The 25,419-nt window shown below is 46.8% G+C and overlaps 1 long non-coding RNA gene across 1 annotated transcript in view; it reads left to right on the top strand.

Annotated features, from left to right (window-relative positions):
- The window catches only part of LOC140392368 (uncharacterized), a 70,366-nt gene that overhangs the window by 11,646 nt on the left and 33,301 nt on the right, over nt 1–25,419 (top strand). The window lies entirely within an intron of this gene.

Here is a 25,419-nt window from a genome sequence, read left to right as displayed (position 1 = left end):
TAAGTTGGGAACATAGGCTGGCAGGAAAGGACACAAGTGAAATGTGGAACTTGTTCAAGGAACAGGTGCTACGTGTCCTTGATATGTATGTCCCTGTCAGGCAAGGAAGAGATGGTCGAGTGAGGGAACCATGGTTGACAAGAGAGGTTGAATGTCTTGTTAAGAGGAAAAAGGTGACTTATGTAAGGCTGAGGAAACAAGGTTCAGACAGGGCATTGGAGGGATACAAGATAGCCAGGAGGGAACTGAAGAAAGGGATTAGGAGAGCTAAGAGAGGGCATGAACAATCTTTGGCGGGTAGGATCAAGGAAAACCCCAAGGCCTTTTACACATATGTGAGAAATATGAGAATGACTAGAGCGAGGGTAGGTCCGATCAAGGACGGTAGCGGGAGATTGTGTATTGAGTCTGAAGAGATAGGAGAGGTCTTGAATGAGTACTTTTCTTCTGTATTTACAAATGAGAGGGGCGATATTGTTGGAGAGGACAGTGTGAAACAGATTGGTAAGCTCGAGGAAATACTTGTTAGGAAGGAAGATGTGTTGGGCATTTTGAAAAACTTGAGGATAGACAAGTCCCCCGGGCCTGACGGGATATATCCAAGGATTCTATGGGAAGCAAGAGATGAAATTGCAGAGCCGTTGGCAATTATCTTTTCGTCCTCACTGTCAACAGGGGTGGTACCAGGGGATTGGAGAGTGGCGAATGTCGTGCCCCTGTTCAAAAAAGGAACTAGGGATAACCCTGGGAATTACAGGCCAGTTAGTCTTACTTCGGTGGTAGGCAAAGTAATGGAAAGGGTACTGAAGGATAGGATTTCTGAGCATCTGGAAAGACACTGCTTGATTAGGGATAGTCAGCACGGATTTGTGAGGGGTAGGTCTTGCCTTACAAATCTTATTGAATTCTTTGAGGAGGTGACCAAGCATGTGGATGAAGGTAAAGCAGTGGATGTAGTGTACATGGATTTTAGTAAGGCATTTGATAAAGTTCCCCATGGTAGGCTTCTGCACAAAGTAAGGAGGCATGGGATAGTGGGAAATTTGGCCAGTTGGATAACGAACTGGCTAACCGATAGAAGTCAGAGAGTGGTGGTGGATGGCAAATATTCAGCCTGGATCCCAGTTACCAGTGGTGTACCGCAGGGATCAGTTCTGGGTCCTCTGCTGTTTGTGATTTTCATTAATGACTTGGATGAGGGAGTTGAAGGGTGGGTCAGTAAATTTGCAGACGATACGAAGATTGGTGGAGTTGTGGATAGTAAGGAGGGCTGTTGTCGGCTGCAAAGAGACATAGATAGGATGCAGAGCTGGGCTGAGAAGTGGCAGATGGAGTTTAACCCTGAAAAGTGTTAGGTTGTCCATTTTGGAAGGACAAATATGAATGCGGAATACAGGGTTAACGGTAGAGTTCTTGGCATTGTGGAGGAGCAGAGAGACCTTGGGGTCTATGTTCATACATCTTTGAAAGTTGCCACTCAAGTGGATAGAGCTGTGAAGAAGGCCTATGGTGTGCTCGCGTTCATTAACAGAGGGATTGAATTTAAGAGCCATGAGGTAATGATGCAGCTGTACAAAACCTTGGTAAGGCCACATTTGGAGTACTGTGTACAGTTCTGGTCGCCTCATTTTAGGAAGGATGTGGAAGCTCTGGAAAAGGTGCAAAGAAGATTTACCAGGATGTTGCCTGGAATGGAGAGTAGGTCTTACGAGGAAAGGTTGAGGGTGCTAGGTCTTTTCTCATTAGAGCGGAGAAGGATGAGGGGCGACTTGATAGAGGTTTATAAGATGATCAGGGGAATAGATAGAGTAGACAGTCAGAGACTTTTTCCCCAGGTGGAACACACCATTACAAGGGGACATAAATTTAAGGTGAAAGGTGGAAGATATAGGAGGGATATCAGAGGTAGGTTCTTTACCCAGAGAGTAGTGGGGGCATGGAATGCACTGCCTGTGGAAGTAGTTGAGTCGGAAACATTAGGGACCTTCAAGCAGCTGTTGGATAGGTACATGGATTACGGGAAAATTATATAGTGTAGATTTATTTGTTCTTAAGGGCAGCACGGTAGCATTGTGGATAGCACAATTGCTTCACAGATCCATGGTCCCAGGTTCGATTCCAGCTTGGGTCATTGTCTGTGCGGAGTCTGCACGTCCTCCCCGTGTCTGCGTGGGTTTCCTCCGGGTGCTCCGGTTTCCTCCCACAGTCCAAAGATGTGCGGGTTAGGTGAATTGGCCAATGATAAATTGCCCTTAATGTCCAAATTGCCCTTGGTGGTGGGTGGAGGTGTTGAGTTTGGGTAGGGTGCTCTTTCCAAGAGCTGGTGCAGACTCAAGGGGCCGAATGGCCTCCTCCTGCACTGTAAATTCAATGATAATCTATGATTAATCTAGGACAAAGGTTCGGCACAACATCGTGGGCCGAAGGGCCTGTTCTGTGCTGTATTTTCTATGTTCTATGTTCTATGTACTCCACCCGGACAGTGACCCAGAGCCGGGATCGAACCTGGGACCTCGGCGCCGTGAGGCAGCAGTGCTAACCACAGTGCCACCTTCCTGCCCTGTCTAGAACACTCTCTGGCCTTGGGTGATTGTCTTTGTGGAGTTTGCATTTTCTCCTTGTGTCTGCATGAGTTTCCTCCGGGTGTTCCGGCTTCCTCCCACAGTCGAAAGATGTGCAGGTTAGGTGGATTCACGAACTGCAGGAAGGCTCGTCCTGACATTCCTTGGTGTATATTTTCATTGTGAATCCTGACCGTGTACCATCTGCCATGTTTTGAGTCTGAATGGATGACTCTTTGTCAAAGAAACTTACTGTTGTCTTGAGCATTGTGGCTCCTGGGATTTGATTTCTATCCTGAAAAATGCAGTAGCACTTTCCTTTGCACTCGTAAGTACTTTTGTTGGTTGTGTCGATGAATTCGTTGGCTTTGTGGATCAAATACCAAAACGTGACCCAATATCACTGTTGCCTATGGTTTGGGATAATGCAAAATAAACCATGGCATGAACTAACCTACAATTGTATAGTTCTCTCTTTATTGTGAGGAAGCAAGGAGTTGTCAATTGACTAGGATTATTTGGTAAAAATTCCAGCAACCACCATGTCTGGTCATGGCAGTTGGTACAAGGTCAGGATTCACAATGATTTGATAGCTTGTGGACCGAGGTACTGAAAAATATTTCAGCTTCACTCAGTCCCTTTCAATTTGTTCTGCTGGTTGGTTTAGAAAACTGGAAAATATAAAAATGTCAGGGTGAGCCTTCCTGAAGTTCATGGAGTCTGCAATTAGGATTTGACATAAGAACATGGGATAATTCTTTAAATACTTTAGTGCCCCATAACTACCAAATAATTTAGTAACAAGAATGTATTTGATTGTTCCTCAATCAAGCAAATACAGCTGAATATTTTGAGCTGTTCAGTAGCTTTTGATCTAATAGTTTTTTTCTACTTCAGCCATTACTTTCAGGGATTGAGCAATGTTACTGTAATATGAAGATTACTGCAATTTCACTTTGTTTCCCTTTAAACTGTTTAAATAGCCTGGACAGACAACTGTAATATTCAGTTGTGTGGCCATATCATAATGGTGACTGGTATGTAGTCTACAATGTTTACTGTTCGGTTACCTTTTACTCACCTTAGATACTGTGTTAATGCTTCAGAATTATTTTTCCTTGTTTCACCCATTGTGTTGCGTAAAAGATTTATAAATCTCAGTTTTGACTTTTTTTTTTAGATCCCTGAGCCTCAGCAATTTTTTTTTGGGGGGGATTATCCAATTTTCCACTGCCCTTTATGTGAAGAAGGGCTTTGTAGTATTACCGCTGAATAGCCCATCTTTAATTTTGGTGTCCTGCCCCTTGTTCTGGACTGCTGCTCTAGAGGAAATAGTTTCTCCCTATCAGGAGTTTATAGAATCAATAATTAGGGCGGCATGGTGGCACAATGGTTAACACTGCTGCCCCACAGCGCTAGGGACCCGGGTTCAATTCTGGCCGTGAGTAATTGTTTGTTTGCACATTGTCACCATGTTTGCGTGTGTTTCCTCCAAGTCCTTCGGTTTCATCCCACAGTCCAAAAATGTGCAGATTAGGCGGACTGGTCATGGTAAAATTGCCCTTAGTGCCCAAAAGATGTGCGGGTTCGGTGGGGTTACGGGGATGGGGCAGGCGTGGGCCTAGGGAGGGTGCTCCTTCAGAGGGCCGGTGCAGACCTGATGGGCTGAATGGCCTCCTTCTGCATTGTAGGGATTCTATTCTTTGCCAAAAATAAATAAAATTTAGAGTACCCAATTATTATGTTTTCCGATTAAGGGGCAATTTAGCATGGTCAATCCACCTAACCTGCACATCCTTTGGGTTGTGAGGGTTAAACCCACGCAGACATGGGGCGAATGTGCAAACTTCACATGGACAGTGACCCAGGGCCGGGATTCGAACCTGGGTCCTCAGCGCCGTAGTCCCAATGCTATCCACTGTGCTACCGTGATACCCTGAAGGGATTCTATTCTATGGATCTTCCAACCTCGACTAGGTTACCCTATAATCCTCTATAGTGAAGGAAATACAGGCTTTGCAACTTTTGCTGATGTCCATTCCTCTATTTGTCCCATTCCGCCTCATTATTTTTCTTGTGAATCTGTGCTATACCCCCACAAAGGCCAATGTATCTTTCCAGAGATGAAAAAAATGAAAAATCGCTTATTGCCACAAATAGGCTTCAAATTAAGTTACTGTGAAAAGCCCTTAGTCGCCACATTCCGGCGCCTGTTTGGGGAGGCTGTTACGGGAATTGAACCGTGCTGCTGGCCTGCCTTGGTCTGCTTTCAAAGCCAGCGATTTAGCCCTGTGCTAAACAGCCTCTTTGGTGTGCGGTGCCGAAAACAATGCAGGATTCTATACAAGGTCTAATGAGAGCTCTGAATGGCTTTAACACAGCTTCATTCTTTGTATCTAGTCCTCTCGAAATAAAGGCAATCAGTCATTAGGCAGCACCTTCCAAATCCATGACCACTAGCATCTAGAAGGATAAGAGCAGCAGATACATGGGAACATCACTATCTGGAAGTTCCTCTCCAAGTCGTTCACCATCTTGATTTGGAAATATATCAGCGTTCCTTAGCGGTCGCTGGGTCAAAATCCTGGAAACCCCCCCCCGAATGCTTGCCTACCCAGCGAAGCCCTGTAAAAAGTAATGAAAAAAAAACATCTCATTACCCGTTAATTTTTAGGAACATTCCATATTTTTAAAAGTAATTTATCTACATAGTTCTAAATGGTCTGGCCATTTAGAAAATTCTCATTCATCTTATCTCCCACTTTCACACATTGAACCCCTCAGTCATAGTTTTGCTCCTACTTAATCTAACCTTGTTCCAACATTTACTGTGATACCAAATTGTCATTGACAGAAAGCCAGGTAAGGGTGGCAAATTTCCTTCCCTAAAGTGAGCCAGATGGGTTTTTACAACAATTGACAATGGTTTCATGGTCATCCTTAAGACTTTTAATTCCAGATTTTTATTGAATTCAAACTTCACCATCTGCCATGTGGGATCCAATCCCAGGTCCCCAGAGCATTACACTGGGCCTTTGGATTACTAATCCGGTGATTATTGTTGCTAATTTTGCCTTAGTTTAATTGCTCTGTTTCATTACCTTTACTCTTGAGTCGCCAGGTATCTTTATGATTCCGCCACGTGGTTCAAGTCAGAGTAATGATCAATAATCCAATACACCGATTAGTAAGATTTAAATCAAAGCACATTTATTATACACAGTAATCACTACTCCTGCACAAATTCTACGTTTAAGCTACTTCTGCAACTAACAGGCCTATACTTAACTTGGAACTGGTCCACCAGGTCAGGGAAACAAATGGCCTTTCGTTTGGGTTCTGAGCCTGCGGGATTCGAAGTTGGCACAGATTGATAGCTTGGAGCGCCTATCTAGTAGCGAACGTTGAAGTAAGACTTACAGGTTCGATCGGCTGCTGAAGAGTGACGAGAGCTGGAAGCGAGCCGAAGAAGAAGAGCTGCAAGCGATGGAAGAGAGAACATCTTGAACTTGGGGCTCAATTCTTATAGTCCCCAGGGGCTTCCCGCCTTTCGGGGCGGACCCTGTACCTGGTCCCAAGTGATTGGACTTTGTCCCAATCGCTTGGTTCGATTTTCTCCAATGCTGGAGTGGTTCCCTGATCAATGGGCGGTCTTGAGGTGGTCGTTCACCTCCCTTTGTGTAGGCTTCTGCTGCCGCCGAAGAGTCTTGCTTTGTGTCTAAATGTTGCTCATTTTTCCTGGGGATTGTTCATTAGTATACAGATGGCTGGTGATTTGTTATGCTGATGGTTGCTGGTATCGATCTTGTCTGGCCTTTCCAGAGGTAAACACCAAGCCAACCTGTAGCTGCTCGTTTTTGTTCTGTTGGCTGACTTTCCCATCAGCCTTTGCCGTTCGCCATTTTAAATCGGGAGTTGGCCATTTTAAGTGGCTACATTATGTCACTGCCGTCCTTATATAAATATATATTTATAAATATTGTAGGAAAATGCTGATGCCCAGTGCAGATTTCTAGGCGACACCACATCCTACCTATTTGAGTACATACCCATTATCCATACTTCATTCTACCTCCTATTAAATTTCCTTTCCAGACAAATAGGTTGTTTCCAATTCCACGTGCTCTCGCTTTAGTTAATAGTCTGTTGTTCAGAGCCTTGCCTAATGCCTTCTGAAAGTCTGTACAAATACCATCCATAGGCACACCTTAAACTCTGTTTGTTACTTCCTAAAAAAAAATGATTTGTTTGACGGAACTTGCCTGTTGTCCATAGAATACCTACAGCATAGAGGGAGGCCATTTGGCCTATCGAGTCTGCCCCAACCCTCTGAAAAAGCACCCTACCTAGGCCCCACTACCCCACCATATCCCCACAACCCACCTAACCAGCACATCTTTGAACTGTTGGAGGAAACCGGAGCACCTGAGGAAACCCACGCAGACACGGGAAGAATGCAAACTCCACACAGATAGTCACCCAAGGTTGGAATCAAACCCGGGCTCCTGGCGCTGTGAGGCAGACATGGTAATCACTGTGCCACCGTCGCTGTTCCAATCCATTCTGGCTCCCTTTGATTAACTCATATTTGTCCACTGGCTCAGCCTTCTGTTAAAAATATATATAATTTCCTGTTCTTTATCTTTGCCTAGCTGGGCTAACCACAATCTGTGGCTTAGAGAGTTGTTGTGCTATCTCCCAGATCCTTACCTATGACATGTCAACTACTAAGGTAAATTGGTGAGCTTGAGAATGCCTTTAATTTCATCCCTCCCGCTGTTGGGAACACCTGGATGTCCTCATTTAATTAAAATAACAATTGAATGGTTATCCCATCACACTGCTCCAGCTTTTATGAAGGTACGGTATAATAGCAGTAAAAGTTCCACAACTAGACTACTAGACAGCAACTTTATGATGAATTTAAACCTAATCATGTCAATTTGTGAAATTAAATCCAATAAAAGACTTCAGAACAAAATGACCATGAGAACGAATTCAAAGGAAAAATACTGGAGCTGCCGGAAATCTGAAATAAAAACGGTGGAAACACTCAGCAGATCTGACAGCGTCTGTGGAGAGAGAACTGAGCTAAGGTTACAGGGTGACGACCTCTGACAAAATGTTATCAATTCGAAATGTTAACTCTGCACGCTCTCCACAAGTGCACACGTACCTGCTGAATTTTTCCAGCATTCTCCGTAAGAATTGTTAGATTGTTGTAAAGTCCATTTGGTTTACATAGGTTCTTGAAAGAAGACCATGCCACCGGAATGAGGCGCCGGAACGGGCAGCATGGTGGCATTGTGGTGGGCAGCACGGTAGCATTGTGGATAGCACAAAAGCTTCACAGCTCCAGGGTCCCAGGTTTGATTCCGGCTTGGGTCACTGTCTGTGCGGGGTCTGCACATCCTCCCCATGTGTGCGTGGGTTTCCTCTGGGTGCTCCGGTTTCCTCCCACAGTCCAAAGATGTGCAGGTTAGGTGGATTGGCCATGATAAATTGCCCTTGGTGTCCAAAATTGACCTTAGTGTTGGGTGGGGTTACTGAGTTATGGGGATAGGGTGGAGGTGTTGACCTTGGGTAGGGCACTCTTTCCAAGAGCCAGTGCAGACTCGATGGGCCGAATGGCCTCCTTCTGCACTGTAAATTCTATGATAATCTATGACCACCTTTGGTCTATCTGCACGTGACACCAACCCCACAATATATGATTGACTCTATGCCTTCTGAAGTGGTCTGCCATTTCAAACAAAGGATGGGAAAGGAAACACAGCCTTGTCAGTATAGTCCACGCAACAAAGTGTGGCCTGTTGTGATGCAAACACGGATCTCTCTTCAAAGTATAATATATTTCTGTTCTGTATTATCTAATTTTTATGATAGCTAGTTACTGGAGTGTTTTAAATGGAAGCAGTTGTGAGCTTTGAGATGTCTTCTGTCCTTTTACTTGCCATTAGGACAAGAGATGAGTATCTACATAACATTGTTTCTGAGTTTGCCATTGAAGTCCCAAAAATATGGTCATTTGTTCAAATTGGTAGGCAGAAACCCCCGGCTTGTAAAATATATGCAAGATTATATTTGTGCGAGGGATGCATAATTGTCACTTCTGTCAACCTGTTGGTGATGTTTGTGAAGGTTCAAATGCTATTCATTAATGTTGCATCTATCACCCTGTAAGCGTTAACTGATAACTGCTGAAAAAGGATCTGGGGTTCCTATAAGAAACATACGAATGAAAAGAAAGTTCTCTTGAATACGTTCTAGATGCAACAAGGAGACAGGCAATATTAGATTTAGTTATGAGTAATGAGCCCAATTCAGTTAGTAGCCTAACTGTGCGTGAATGTTTATCAAACGGTGATCACAACAATTCAGTGTAGCATTTGAAAGTGAAAAGAACGTTTCAGACACTAGAATTTTACACTTGGGTAAGGCTGACTTTAACGGGATGCGGCCGAGACTGTCCACAACTGGGAAGATTTGTTAATGGGTCATCCAACTGAAGATCAGTGGAGCATATTTAAAGAAACATTTAAAGAGATGCAGAGCAAGTAATATTCCCCTGAGAGGAAAAGGCTCCCCTTCACAAAAAAAGCAGACACGGACAACGAAAGAGGTTAGGGGCAGCTTAAAACTAAACTAAAGAACTTCCAAAAATGCAAGACGTAGCACAGATCTGGTTGAATGGGATAGGTTCAAGGACCAGCAGAGGGTCACAAAGCAGCTTAAAAGAGCTACAAAAAGGGATTATGAAAGGAAACTTGCAAGGGACATCACAATAAGAAAATTAAGAGTTCTTTAAAGGGAAAGCGGGTGGTGAAGAGCAGTGTAGGCCCACTAAAAGCTGAAAATGGAGATATTGTCAGTGGTAATGAGGAAATAGCCGACATGTTGAACAATTACTTTTTCTACTGTAAATACTGAGGCAAGGAGGATAACGTGCCGGAGGTCCTGCAAAAAATTTTTTTTTTCTTTTTTATAAATTTAGCAGTATCCAATTCATTTTTCCAATTAAGGGGCAATTTAGTGTAGCCAATCCACCTACCCTGCACATCTTTGGGTTAGGGAGGCGAAACCCACACAAATACGGGGATAATGTGCAAACTCCATGTGGACAGTGACCCAGAGCCGGGATCGAACCTGGACCGCGCCGCTGCGAGACAGCAGTGCTAACCACGGCAGAAGTCCTGAGAAAATGAATAGTTTAAAAAAAATTTTTTTTTACAGTACCCAATTAGCTTTTTTCCCAATTAAGGGGCAATTTAGTGTGGCCAATCCACCTAACCTGCACATCTTTGGGTTGTGGGGGTGAAACCCACGGAGACACGGGGAGTATTTGCAAACTCCACACGGACAGTGACCCAGGGCTGGGATTCGAACCCGGGTCCTCAGTGCCGTGGGCAGCAGTGCTGACCACTGTGCCATGTGCCGCCCGGAAAAAATTAATAGTTGACAGAGGACAGGGACTTAACATAATTGACGTTAGTACAGCATCACTAACTAGGAAATTAATGGAACTAAAGAGTGACCAATCCCCAGGACCTGATGGTTTCCATACGAGAATGTTAAAGGAAGTAGGGGAGCACATTGTAGATGTCCCAGCTATAATCTTCCAGAGTTCTCTAGATTCAGGAGTAGTCCCTCTGGATTGGGAAATTGCACATGCCACTCCACATTTTAAGAAGGGTGAAAGGTGGAAACCAAGGAATTACAAACCAGTTAGCCTAACATTTGTGGTTGGGAAATTGCTGGAGTCTACAATCAAGGATGGAGTAACTGAACACATCACAAAATTTTGGTTGATTAGGGAGAGCTGGGATGGATTCGGGAAGGGAGGGCTTTGACTAATCTTATTGAACCTTTTGAAGAGGTGACTAAGGTAATTGTTATGGGCCAGGGTTTAGAGAACCCCAAAGTGTATCATGGAGTTCACCTGACTCACAACTTTTAATAGATTGTGGTATGGGGAGCACACGGCCCACTCTACAGGTGTGGTACAGCAGAAATGGAAAAGTATTTTTTAAAGCAAAATAATGTTTATTCTATGAACTCAAGTTAACTTTTTTAAAACATACAGTGAACATCTTAGCAACATTAATTCAAATACAACCCCAAAGAATACAACACTAAGTAATCTTTAAGCTGTCCTTTTAACATCCATAAGACTTGAAAAAAAACCTTTAAACAGAAGCACATCAGGTTAAAGTCACTACTGAGAGCAGTTATTAGGTTTAAATCGCCAAAGGATCGATTTACAGTTTTTAGATTACAGAGAGAGAGACTAATACCCCTTCCGACTGTGACTGCAGCTATCCAGCTCTGAAAACGAAACGAAAACACACCCTGCAGCAAACAGCCTAAAACGGAAGTAAAAAGCTGACAGACAGCCCAGCTCCACCCACACTCTGACATCACCGATAAACACCCATTTCTTAAAGGTGCTCTCACATGACAGTAATGGACAGGGAAATGTCTATGGATGTCACTTATATGAACTTCCAGAAGCATTTGATGAAGTCCCACTCAAGACTGTTAAATAAGCCCATGGAGTTGAGGGCAAATTATTGACATAGTGAGGAAATTGATTGAGTGGCAGGCGACAGAGTGGGGATAATGGGTAATTGCTCTAATTGGCAGGAGGATCTGTGTTGGGGCCTCAATTATTCACACTATTCATTAATGACTTGGATGATGGCATAGAAAGTCATTTATCCAAATTTGCGGATGATAAAATGTTAGTTGCCACTGTAGACAAACTATTTCCATTGGTTGGAGATTGTAAAACTAGGGGGTATAGTCTACAATTTAGGGTTAGACCATTCAGGAAAAGTGTTGGGAAGAACTTCTTCATGCAGAGTGGTAGACGTTCGGAACTCCCCCTCAAACAGCACTCTGAGCTAGATCAGTTGTTAATTTTAAATCTGAGATAGAGTTTTTTGTTGAGCAAAGATATTAAGGGATATGGACCAAAGACAGGAATATGGAGTTAGACCACAGATCAGCCATGATTTCATTGAATGGCGGGGTAGGCTCAAGGGGCTGAATGGCCTACTCCTGTTCTTCTGTTCCTAACTCGTGTAAGGATCTGGCTGTATAAAATTATTGTAACTTTTTGTAATTGTCTCAGTTTGATCATATTTCTAGGTGAATGCAGCAAGAACACTTGCATGTACCAATGTAAAATTCTCACTTAAAGGACTTCAAAAATTGAAGTATTTGGTGTTTATTTCAGAAAATAATTTAAGTTGTCAGAAAAATTTGAGCATTGTTCAACTTCTGCATATACTTATGTATTTATAAACTTGCTTTAATAGCTTTTGCCCAAACTGTGTGGCATAATAACTTATCATTAAAATCAAGAGCATGCTTGATGGGTTGTTTCCAGTTTGAATTGCAGAGGTACTGGTGGATTACGGGGATAGCATTAAGTATTGTTTTATAGGAGGCTTTTTGCAGTGAGCTCAAGACTTTTGCGAATATCTCATACCTTCTTTACATTTGTAATTCTTATCTATCAGCCAGCAGTAAAGCTGATGACTTGTCAGTTGGAATAAGATTTGAACAATCAGTCAAGATTATTATTTAGTATGTGCTTGAATTCCTTAATATACATGATGAGTAAATATTCCAGGTGCCTAGTGAGAGTCTTGTCCTAGTTGTGCTCTGCCCAAAGTAAGCTTGATTGAATTCATACTGTCTGAATTAATTGAGTCACCAGTTCTCTCCTCTTGTGCTGTAATACTGGTGTCTCTTTCAAACTTCCAGCAATTTAAGTTTTGAAAGTATCATGGGAACAGTATTTTTCTTGAATTTGTGTTTGGCTAAGATATGGTGGCATGGTAGCAAAGTGGTTAGCACTGTTGCTTCACAGCACCAGGGACCTGGGTTTGATTCCCGACTTAGGTCACTGTCTGTGCGGAGTCTGCACGTTCACTTCGTGTCTGCGGGGTTTCCTCCGAGTGCTCCGGTTTCCTCCCAAAAGTCCCGAAAGACATGCTTAATAGGTGAATTGGACATTCTGAATTCTCCCTCAGTGTACCTGAACGGGCGGTGGAGTGTGGTAACTAGGGGATTTTCACAGTAACTTCATTGTAGTGTTAATGTAAGCCTACTTGTGACACCAATAAAGATTATTGTTATTGGCATATCAATGTGATGGCAGATTTCGCTGAATTTTGATGTAATTGACTTCAACTAATAATTAAAAGAAACTAGGCTTCTTTAAAAAGTAAGAGATGGTTTCATTCAAATGCAACCAACACCCTACTAGTTGCACTTGCCCATGTAAAATCCATTGGAATTTGAGTGATATCCCTCCCTGCACTACATTTTGGATGCTGCGTTTTTAAAAAATAAACATTTTATTGAAGTATTTTTGGTATAGTGACAACAACAAAATAAACAATATACATGAAACCATAAACATAGTGCAAAAGCTATTTACCTTTCGTACAGGTCCCACCATTAATGACCCCCGCCTCTAATCTAAACTACCCCCCCCCCCCCCCCGCGCTGACGATTAACTTCCCGCAAAGAAGTCGACGAACGGTTGCCACCTCTGGGTGAACCCTGACAGTGACCCTCTCAAGGTGAATTTGATTTTCTCCAAGCAGAGAAAGCTTGCCATGTCCGATAGCCAGGTCTCTGACTTCGGGGGCTTTGAGTCCTTCCATGCTAATAGTATCTGTCTCCGGGCTACCAGGGAAGCAAAGGCCAGAACGTCTGCCTCTTTCTCCTCCTGGATTCCTGGGTCTTCCGACACCCCGAAAATCGCCACCTCTGGACCCAGCGCCACCCTTGTTTTTAAAACCTTGGACATGACGTCCGCAAACCCCTGCCAAAATCCCCTAAGCTTTGGACATGTCCAAAACATGTGGACATGGTTCGCCGGTCCTCCCGCACATTTTGCGCACCTGTCCTCCACCCAAAGAATCAGCGAATCAGCTCATCCGGGCCACTGTCATGTGAGCCCGGTGAACAACCTTAAATTGTATCAGGCTGAGCCTGGCACATGTTGCAGACGCGTTGACTCTACTCAACGTGTCTGCCCATAGACCATCCTCTATTTCACCTCCCAGCTCCTCCTCCCACTTGCGCTTCAGCTCCTCGGTCTGCGTCTCCTCTGACCCCATAAGCTCCTCATAAATGTCCGAGACCCTCCCTTCTACCCACCCTCTGGAAACTACCCTTTCCTGAATCCCCCTTAGAGGTAGGAGTGGGAAGGTTGACACCTGTTTACGAAGTAAGTCCCGCACCTGAATTTGTTTCCCCTCGTCAACCCAAACTTTTCCTCCAACGCCCTCATACTCAGAAAGCTCCCCTCTATGAACATATCCCCTATCCTCTCAATCCCCGCTCTCCGCAATAACCGGAACCCTCCGTCCATACTCCCCGGGGCAAACCGGTGATTATCACAGATTGGGGCCCAGACCGATGCTCCCACATACCGCCTCCACTGGCCCCAAACTCTCAGGGCTGCCACCACCACTGGGCTGGTGGAGTACCGTGCCGGCGGAAACGGCAGAGGCGCAGTTACCAACGCCCCCAAACTGGTGCCCTTACATGAAGCCACCTCCATATGCACCCATGCCGACCCCTCCCCCACCACCCACTTCCTGATCATGGCTATATTAGCCGCCCAGTAATAGTTGCTAAAATTTGGCAGAGCCAGCCCGCCCTCTCCCCGATTTCGCTCAAGCATTACCTTCCTTGCCCGCCCAGACGAAGCCCGTTGACTTTGTTGACCTGCTTAAAAAAGGACCGGGGAATAAAGATGGGGAGACACTGAAACACAAATAGGAATCTCGGGAGGACCGTCATCTTAACCGTTTGCACCCGCCCAGCCAGAGACAACGGAAGCGCGTGCCATCTCCGAAAATCGTCCTTCATTTGGTCCACCAGCCAGGCCAGATTCAATTTATGCAGCCGGTCCCATTCCCGCGCCACGCAGATGCCGTGGTACCTAAAGCTTCCCTTTACTAACCTAAACGGCAGCTCTCCCAGTCGCCTCTACTGTCCCCTCGCCTGGACCACAAACATCTCACTCTTTCCCATATTAAGCTTATACCCTGAAAACCGGCCAAATTCCCGTAGAGTCCTCATGATTTCTTCCATCCCCTCTATTTGGTCCGAAATGTACAGAAGCAGGTCATCTGCATAGAGCGAATCCCTGTGCTCCCCCTCCCCCCGGACCAGTCCTCTCCAGCCCCTCGAGGCTCTCCGAGCAATTGCCAACTGCTCTATAGCCAGCGCAAACAGCAGTGGGGAGAGGGGGCATCCCTGTCTCGTCCCCTGGTGCAGTCTAAAATAGTCCGATGTTGTCCTATTCGTCCGTACACTTGTCACAGGAGCCTGATACAGTAACTTGACCCAGTCAATAAAGCCCCACCGGAATCCGAACCGTCCCAGTATCTCCCACAGATAGTCCCATTTTACCCGATCAAAAGCCTTTTCTGCATCCATTGCGATCACTACCTCCACCTCCCTACCCTATTGGGGAGAACCAGGGGGCATCCTGATCACAGTTAACAGCCTTCTTACATTGGCCACCAACTGCCTGCCCTTAACAAACCCCGTCTGGTCCTCCCCAATAACGTCCGGAACACAATCCTCGATCCTGGAGGACAAGATTTTGGCCAGCAACTTGGCATCAACATTCAACAGGGAGATCGGCCTGTAGGACCCACACAGCTCCGGGTTTTTGTCCCGCTTAAGAATCAGCAAAATCGTTGCCTCTGACATTGTCGGGGGCAGCACCCCTCTTTCCCTTGCCTTATTGAACATCCTCAACAACACAGGCCCCAATATTCCCGAGAATGTTTTATAAAACTCCACTGGGTACCCGTCCGGACCCGGGGCCTTACCTGCCTGCATGGCCTTCAAGCCCTCCACCATCTCCTCCAGCCCGACTGGGGCTCCAAGCCCTTCTACCCGCTCCCCGTCCACCTTTGGGGAAATTCAGCCCCTCCAAGAAATGCCTCATCCCCTCCGGCCCGGTAGGGGGTTCCAACCTGTACAGCCTGCTGTAGAAATCCCTAAACGCCTTATTCATCCCTACTGAATCACTAATCAGGTTCCCCTCTCTGTCCTTTACTTTCCCTATCTCCCTAGCTGCCTCCCTCTTCCTAAGCTGCTGTGCAAGCATTCTGCTGGCCTTCTCTCCATGTCCATAGATCGCCCCCCCCCTCGCCTTTCTCAGCAGCTCCACTGCCCTCCCTGTGGTCAGCTAAACTCTGCCTGTAACCTCCGCCGTTCCCTTAAAAGCCCTGGCTCTGGGGTCTCCCAGCATACCTCCTATCAATCTGTAGTAACTCCTTTACCAGTCGGTCAGTCACTGCCCTGTCCACCTTCTCCCTATGGGCCTGGATCGAGAGCAGCTGCCCCCTGACCACCACCTTCAGTGCTTCCCAAACCACCGCTGCCGAAGTTTCCCCCGTGTCATTGACCTGCAGGTAGTTCTGAATACATTTCCTCAGCCGCTCGCACACCCCTTCATCTGCCAAAAGTCCCACATCCAACCTCCAGTGCGGGTGCTGGTTACTGTTGGATGCTGTGTTGATTGTGTAGTGATATAGTCTCAAAATTTCAAGAATCTAATGTTTTCATTGTATTGGTCATTCATTTTTTGGGGGTCGGTTTAGTTCAGTGGGCTACATAGCTGGTTTGTGATGCAGAACAAAGGCCAGCAGCGCCAGTTGAATTCCCGTACTGGTTGAGGTTATTCATAAGGGCCCGCCCTCTCCCTTGCCCCTCGCCTGAGGGGTGGTGATCCTTCGGTCAAATCACCACCCGTCAGCTTTCCCCCTGAAAGGGGAAAGCAGCCTATGGTCATCTGGGACTATGGCGACTACCTTTTGCCGTGCATTTTGTGTGATAACCAAAATGTAATCATGCAACAGCTAGTTAGATTTTGGTGGATTCAAAGGCAAATTTGAATTTGGTGCAATGTTCAGTTGGACAGGTGCCTGGCCTTTAGTTTGTGGTCATTAGCTTTTTTTTGCAAAGTTAGTTTTCTCTAAGTTACAGATCATATTATTTACATCCATCCAGGACACATGTCCACTTGATTGGCATTCCATTCACCACCTTCAATATTTCAGACCCAGGAAGTGTAGAAGATTGTAGTTTAGTCGGGCAGCATGGTCGGCACGGGCTTGGAGGGCCGAATGGCCTGTTCCTGTGCTGTACTTTTCTTTGTTCTTCTTTGTTCTTTGTTCTTCCCTCAGTCACCAGCACACTGATTCTGCAAAGGGTCACCTGGACTCAACATTAGCTCTTTTCTCTCCCTACAGATGCTGCCAGACCTGCTGAGCTTTTCCAGCATTTTCTCTTTAGTTTGTGGTCATTGCTGCTTTAGGAGATTTAAATGTTTTCATTTTATTTGTGTTAACAAGGGAAAATCAGATTTTTCTTAGCAATAATGTGTAAATTATCAGCTGTCATCCTTGGGGGGCTTTTAAAATTTGTGGCATTTGATTTTACAGCAATGATTGGAGGTGCTGTCAGAATCTTACAAATCGGTTTTGATGTGTTTGGAAAGGATTCAAAGTTTTCCCCATTTACTTAATAGTTTCACAGTTTCAATGCTTCAACTTTGATTTGGAGCAAAAATATGTCCATCTGTTGGGATTGATTTTTGAGTGATCTCTCATAACAAATTTGAGATAGAAAACTATGCACAGGCACAGCATGCAACCTGTATGGAATATAGTGCCCTGTCAGTTTCTGTAATGAGTAGAAGTTTGTGTACTCTTGGGATTGTAGCTGTCTAAAATTGTAAATTTGTTGGTGTGTAGTAACAACTAGAAGAGTATCAGTGGAGCAAATGGAGCTTGAAAATGTTCATGTGTTGTATATAGGTCCCCAGCGGATTGTTGAGACTCTTTCCCCACTTGTGCACAGACAATATTAAATTTGAGTTCAGCAGATCTGAATTGATCAAATTGCTGATTTCTAACTGTAACTAGCCTTTTTTTCCAGTCGTGGATGAGGGCGTTACTGACATCAGCATTTATTGCACATCCAAAATCCTTAAGGGAGTGGCATTGAGCAACCTTCTTGAACCCCTGCAGTCCATGTGGTACAGGGACACCCAAATTGCTGTTCGGGAGGGAGATCCAGGATTTTTGTCTCGTGACAGTGAAGAAATGGCAGCATGTTTCTAAGTCAGAATTTTGTGGGACTTGGGGAACTTGTAGATGGTGGTGTTCCCATATTCTTGGAACCCTTGTATTTTTAGATTATAGAGATCAAGGGTTTGCAAGGTGCTGTTGAAGAAATCGTGGTGAGTTAATGCAGTGTATTTTGTAGGCGGTAAGCAGAATCAGTGTGCTGGTAACTGAGGGAAGAAATATTTAAGGTGATGGATGGGATGCCAATCAAGTGAACACTGTGTTCTGGATGGATCTAAATAATATGACCTGTAACGTAAAGAAAACTAACTTTGTAATGGCAGCATTGAAAGGGACACTGGCTCTGGGAGTTTGTCATCAGCTATTTGAAGAAATGTCATCCAGTCACTTTTCTGAAGCTCAGTCTCTAGTTGAAAATGATGTTTGCGCAGTCTGACTGATCAGGGAAGGATAGCAATTTTTGGTGCTAAAGGTTGCGAGGGTAAGCACACGAATGAGAGGAGTGTGCAGTGGGGGAGAAAAGATGGTTAATTATCTGAGGGGTATAGATAATTAAGAGGGCGCATACAGAACTACTTGGCTTTGACAGATTTGAAGCCCCAGGTTCCTGTGGTGCAATTGAGAATTCTGGGTGTCAACAGACCAGATTCAGCCCCACTCCTGAGATCGTGCATGCTTTAGGCTGACGTTGTAGTACTGCGGGAGTGACGTTTTAAGTGCTGGATGGGGTGCCGATCAGATGGACTGCTTTGACCTGGATGGTGTTGACCGTCTCAAGTGTTTTGAAGCTGCACTCGGGCAAGTGGAGAGTATTCCATAACACTGCCGACTTGTGCCTTGGAGGAGGTAGAAAGGCTTTGGGGGTGTCAGGAGATGAATCACTGTTTGCCAGATTCTGGCCCCTCATCTGCTCGTGTAGCCACAGTATTTGACTGGATCTGCAACATTTCAATGTTGACCTCCAGGATGTTTCATGTGGTGACGTGGATTTGAAGATGGTAATGCCATCATATGGTGCTTTGATTCACTGGATGAATTAAAAATGTTTTACACACAATGATATTGACTTGTGAAGTATAGTTACTGTTTTAATGTAAGAAATGCAGCAGATAATTTTGCACACAGCAAAATCCCACAAACAGCAATGTGCAAATGACCAGTTAATCTTTTCTTTGTGATGTTGGTTGAGGAATAATCAATGGCCAAGATAATGGGGGATAACTCCCATGCTGCTCTTCATAGGTATTTTAATTCTTTGTGAGATGTGTGTCGCGGCAAGGCCAGCACTTGTTGCTCATCCCTAATTGCCTTGAGAAAGAGTGGAATTCCACAGGATTGTTAGCCCCACCACCGCAGGCAGATGGGGCCTCACTTTAATGTTTCATCTGATAGAGGGCACGTTTAGCAATGTAGCGCTCTCTCAGTACTGCACAGGAATATCAGTCTGGGTTTTGTGTTTAAGCCCGGAATGGGACTTGAACCCGAAACTTGTGACTCAGGAAACTGTGATACCAGCTGACACCCTGAAAGGGGAGGTGGCTATAATCCCTCCTATTAGTACTTGTGTGATGTGAATGTTAGTTTCTACAAAGCACCCCAAACCTGAATGTTGTTCAGGACTTGCTGCAAGTGAGCACAGGCTTCGTTATTTGAGAAGTGCGAATGCAATCACCAGTGAACATTCTCACTTCTGATCTGATGAGGGAGGGAAGGAAGATCACGATGAAGTAGCTGAGGGTGGTTGGGCCGGAAATCAATTATAAAAAAAAAAAAAAATTACCATTAAGGCAATTAAGCCTGGCAATACATCTACCCTGAACACCTTTGGGTTATGGGGGCGAGCCCACACAGACAAGGGGAGAATGTGCAAACTCCACACTGACAGTGACCCGGGACTGGGATCGAACCGGGGTCCTTGGCACCGTGAGGCAGCAGTGCTAACTACTGCACTACCATGCCGCTCTAGAAATCCATTTTGATAATGCATAAGTGTTAGAATTCTTTCCAGGATGGCATGGTGGCGCAGTGGTTAGTCTGCTGCCTCGTGGCGCTGAAGATCCAGGTTCTAATCCAACAGTGGGTGACTGGCGTTTGTACGTCCTCCCAGTGTCTGCATGGGTTTCGCCCAATTTCCTCCCACAGTCCAAAGATGTGCAAGTAAGGTGGATTGGCCGGACATCCGGTGGGGTGGGCGAGCAAAAAAAGGAGCTCCCGCCGGTGGTCGCGATTCGCGGCGATTTCGGGGAAATCCCCGAGACCCCACGCACTCCCCGACTATCGTCGGCCTTTGGGGCCGCCACGAGCAGCCAGTGGGGTCGGTTTAAAAGCCGGCAAAGAACCCCGCACTCGTGTCGGGCGGCGGAGGCTGAGGCGCCGGGCCCGGCAGGTCGGAGCTGCGAGGGCGGAGCTACGAGGAGGCCGTGGCGGCAGGCCCGAGCGCCATGTAGGGAGACTGCTCCACGTCGGATGGCTCCCACCTAGGAAGAAGAAGGTTGAAGCCTGGTCCCAGGTGAATGTAGAGGAGAAAGAAAGAAGATTTATGGAAGATTGGTAAAAGTTTTTTTTTTCAAAAAAGAAGAATGTCAGATTAATGAAGGGCAGGAGGGTGAAGGGGGAGAGAGGAGAAAGGAAAGAAGATAAAAATCAATAAGCCGCTAAAAGATGCGAAAAGCAGCGTCAAAGAAAGGAGGAAACGCGGGTTCGCCGCCGAAGGAGAAGACGAGCAAAAGCAAAAGTGTTGACAGGATGGCGGAAGCCGAACTGCAAGGCGGGACCGCACTACTTACGGTGGAGAAGATGACCGAGGTGATGGTGGTGGAGCTGGAAAAACGTTTGGTGAGGCACATGGAGATCCTGAGGAAAGAGATGGTGGTTGTGGTGAGGTCATTGTTGGAGGAGGCAATCGGCCCGATCAGGGTGGAGGTGGCAAAGGCATTGGCCGAGGTGAGAGAGCAGGGCGAGAAGATGAAGGAGGTGGAGGAGGCCGTGACACGACACAGCGACCAGGTCACCTCGATGGGGGACGGGCTGCGGAGGGTGGTGGAGGTTAACAGAGGGCTCCGAGCAAAGCTGGAAGACTTGGAAAACCGCTCAAGGCGGCACAATTTGAGAATTGTGGGCTTGCCCGAAGGAACAGAGGGCCCAAGGCCAACGCAATACTTTGCTAAGAAGTTGGCGGAGCTGATGGGGGAGGGTGAGAACCTCACCCTGTACGAGCTAGACCGAGCTCATCGGTCATTAAGGCCGAAGCCCAAAGTGAACGAGCCTCCAAGGGCAGTAATTATCTGCTTCCATAAGTTTTGCATGAAGGAGAAAGTATTAAGCTGGGCGAAGCAGAAGCGTGAGGTGCTGTGGGATGGTACTGCGGTTCGGATCTACCAGGACTGGACGGTGGAGTTGGCAAAAAGACGAGCGGCATTTAGGCGAGTGAAGGCGGCTTTGTACAAGAAGGGGGTGCGATTTAGTGTGGTGTACCCGGCGAAGTTGAGAGTAACATATAAAGCCAAAGACTTTTATTTTGAGACAGCGGAGGCGGCTGAGGCGTTCGTGAGGGCAGAAGGCTTGGGACAGACGTGAAGAGCGGAACTGGAAGAAAGACTGTGGACTGTGTTTGAGCGGCTGGAAAATGTACAAATGTTACAACTTTCTTTTTACAGATTTGTATTGAAATTTACTTCTCTTTGCATTGTTACAGAGTTCAAGTTAATGGCGTTCTGTGTTGCGACGGTTAAATGTTATGTTAGTGAATTGTAGGGGTTGGATTGGTGGGTTTGTTTTGGTGTTTCTTTCTCTGAGACTGGGCGGAAGGGGGCGAGAGGTATTGGCGGGGGGGAGCCACCCGCGCTAGCTAACTAGAGTCAGTTAGTGAACGGGGGTGAGGTGAGAGGAGGACTGCGGACGTTGGAGCCTGGATAGCAGGCTTCAATCGGCCTACGAGGCGAGCAAGAGGGGGTGGAGGGAGGGGTGTTGGGGGATGTTTTTGTAGGGGGGGGTTCTTGGGAGGGGGGGGGGGAGAGAAGGGGTTCGATGTTAACAATGGACAGGGGTGGGTCAGGCTCATGGGGCAGGGCCCGGTGGTATGGTGATGGTGGATAAGAAAGGTGGGGGTGAGAGACCCCCAGTAAGGATAATCACGTGGAATGTGAGAGGGCTAGGAGGTCCGGTCAAGAGGTCAAGGGTGCTTGCACATCTTAAAAGTTTGAAAGCCGATGTAGCAATGCTGCAGGATACTCACTTGAGGGTGAAGGACCAGGTGAGACTTAAAAAGGGCTGGGTTAGCCAAGTGTTTCACTCCGGATTTGATGGATGGGCTCGAGGGGTAGTGGTGCTGGTCAGCAAAAGGGTACGCTTCCAGATGGAGAAGGTGGTGGCAGATCAGGGGGGTAGATATGTGATTGTGACAGGGGCATTGGAGGGGAGATTAGTGGCGCTGTTAAGTGTAGACGGTCCCAATTGGGACGATGTGGGATTCGCGAGGAAGGTGTTTGGGGCTATTCCCGACTTGGATACGCATGAGCTGATTGTGGGGGGCAGACTGGAACCTGGTGCAGGAGCCAAGGTTGGACAGATCACGGCTGCGCTCGCTGGTCCCATCAGGGGTGGGGGCGAAGGCGCTGGCTGGGCTAATGGTGGAAATGGGAGGGGTCGACCCTTGGAGGTTCCTGCACCCAAGGGAACGGGAGTATTCGTTTTTCTCAGCGGTCCAGAAGGTATACTCGCGGATCGACTTTTTTGTGGTGGGGAAGGCTTTGCTGGCTGGAGTCAAGGGGTCGGAATACTCTGCAATTGCAGTGTCAGATCACGCTCCACATTGGGTGCATATGGTGCTAGAGAAGGGGGCAGTGCAGAGACCGGGGTGGAAACTGGATGTGGGGCTTTTGGGGAACCAAGTATTCTGTGAGAAAATTGAAAACTTAATTAAGGAATATGTAGGTTTCAATTGTACGGGTGAGGTGTCGAAGGCAGTCGTCTGGGAGGCTCTGAAGGCGGTGGTGAGAGGTGAGGTAATTTTGTTTAAGGCTAGGGTGGATAAGGAGGAGAGTTGGAGCGGCAGAGGGTAATAGATGAGATGTTGTGGGTAGATAGGAGTTATGCAGAGGATGGGGACCCGGCGAAGCTGGAAAAGAGGAAGGAACTACAGGCGATCTTCGACCGACTGTCCACCAGGAAGGCGGTGCGCCAACTGAGACGAGCAAGGGGTGCAGTTTATGAACATGGAGATAAGGCGTATGTTAGCAGGTCAGCTCCGGAGCGAGGCAGCGGCAAGGGAAATTCTTCAGGTGAAGGATAGGGCAGGGAAGTTGGTGGTGGCCCCAGTGCTGATTAACAAGGTTTTTGAGGAGTTTTATGAGAGGCTGTACGAGTCAGAGCCACTCGGAGGAGACCGTGAGATGCAGGAATTTCTCGATGGGTTGGAGTACCCGAGGCTAGGGGAGGGGGGCAGGGCTACATTAGAAGGAGCAATAGTGGAGCAGGAGATAAAGGATGCGATTGGGAGGATGCAGTCGGGGAAGGTGGCAGGACCGGATGGGTTTCCGGTGGAATATTATAAAGAATTTAAGGATAGGTTGGCACCCTTTTTTTTTTATATAGTTTTTTTTTTTAGTTCAAGATCAATGGTACTTTATTTACACACAAGATTAACTGACACATCCAACAATAAACAACTATAACAACCTGTACTTAACTTCAGGCACCCGACTTGGGTCAGAGGCCTTTGTTCGAATCTGGATCTACTGGGTCTGGAATAGGTTGGCACCCCTGATGGTGGGGATGTTTGAGGAGACGATAGGGAAGGGGGTGTTGCCGCAAACCTTGGGCAGGCATCGATTTCCTTGTTACTAAAAAAAGATAAGGATCTGACGGAGTGTGGGTCGTATCGGCCCATATCACTTCTGAATGTGGACGTAAAAGTGTTGGCGACGGTACTGGCGGGTAGGCTGGAGGAGTGCCTTCCGAAGGTAATAGGGGAGGATCAGATGGGGTTCGTGAAAGGCAGGCAGCTGTTTTCGAACATTAGGAGGGTTTTGAACGTTGTTATGGCACCGGCGGAAAGAAAGGAAACAGAGGTAGTTGTGGCATTGGATGCCGAGAAGGCGTTTGATCGGGTAGAATGGGGGTACCTTGTAGCAAAATATCAGTTGGCGCAGACACTGGCAAGAGGAAGGAAGATAGGAAATTGATGGAAAGTAGTCATGATCTTTGTAGGCAACAAATACTAAAAGATAGAAGCTAGAGAATGTCCGCACAAATAATATCAGTTCGATATATTTCTCTCTCCACCGTGGGACGAGACATGGATGTCCTATGTCCCCCCTGCAGTTTGCACTTGCGATTGAGCTGCTGGCCATCGCATTGAGAAGTTCGGGAGCATGGGAAGGAATAGTGCAGGGGGGGGATAGAGCATAGGGTGTCCTTGTATGCTGACGACTTGCTGCTGTTTGTGTCGGAGCCGAGTGCGTCGATAGGAGGAATATTGGAGCTATTGCGGGTATTTGGGTCTTTCTCTGGGTACAGGTTGAAGCTGGACAAGAGTGAGTACTTTGTGGTGTCTCGGCCAGGGGTGGGGGGGGCTGCCATTCCGTAGAGCAGGGACTCATTTTAGGTATCTGGGGGTGCAGGTTGCCCGGGAGTGGGGGAGACTTCGCAGGTACAACATCACTAGTTTGGTGGGGAGAGTGAAAGCCGATCTGGCAAGGTGGGACGGCCTTCCCCTGTCACTGGCAGGTCGGGTACAGGCGGTTAAAATGAATGTGTTGCCGTGATTCCTGTTTATTTTTCAATGCCTACCGATTTTCCTGCCAAAGTCTTTTTTCAGGGAGATTGAGGGAAGGATTACCTCATTCATATGGGGAGAGAAGGTGGCCAGAGTGAGAAAGGTGCTGCTACAGAGGGGAAGGCAGGCTCCCGAAGGTCTCCCGAACCTGTTGTACTACTACTGGGCGGCGAATGTGGAGAAAGTGCGGAGCTGGGTCAGAGGGGTGGATTCTCAGTGGGTCAGAATGGAGGAAAGTTTGTGCAGGGGGTCGGGGCTGAAGGTACTTGCAACAGCGCCGCTCCCGATAGCTCCGGGGAAATATTCAGGGAGTCCGGTAATAATAGCTTCATTGAAAATCTGGAGGCAGTTTTGCCAACACTTCGGGTTGGGGTTAGGGTCAAGGGAAATGCCGATTCGGGGAAACCACAGATTTGAGCCAGGGAGGTGGGATGGAAGTTTTCGGAAATGGGAAGAGAAGGGGATTAAGACGCTAAAAGATTTGTTTCTTCGGGGTCGGTTTGCAGGATTGAGGGAGCTGGAAGCGAAGTATGGGCTAGAGCAGGGAGAAGCGTTTAGGTACATGAAGGTTCGGGATTTTGCCAGGAAGGAGATACAGAGCTTCCCAGAGGAACCGGCCTCCACATTGCTGGAGGAGGTGTTGACGACAAGGGGACTGGAGAAGGGGGCAGTGTCAGCGGTGTACGGAGCTATTCTGGAAGAGGAGAAGGCACCACTGAAAGGGATCAAAGCAAAGTGGGAGGAAGAGCTGGGAGAGGTTATAGAGGAGGGGGTCTGGTGTGAGGTGCTCCGGAGAGCGAATGCCTCCACCTCATGTGCGAGGTTGGGGCTGATACAGCTGAAGGTGGTATATAGCGCGCACCTCACGAGGGCGAGGATGAGCCGATTTTTTGAAGGAGTAGAGGATGTGTGTGAGCGTTGCGGCGGGGGGGCCGCGAATCACGT

This window comes from Scyliorhinus torazame, chromosome 16, assembly GCF_047496885.1.
Source record: "Scyliorhinus torazame isolate Kashiwa2021f chromosome 16, sScyTor2.1, whole genome shotgun sequence".
Classification (NCBI taxonomy): domain Eukaryota; kingdom Metazoa; phylum Chordata; class Chondrichthyes; order Carcharhiniformes; family Scyliorhinidae; genus Scyliorhinus; species Scyliorhinus torazame.
Note: the sequence above shows the minus strand (reverse complement) of the source record. Positions and strands in the feature narration are given on the sequence as shown.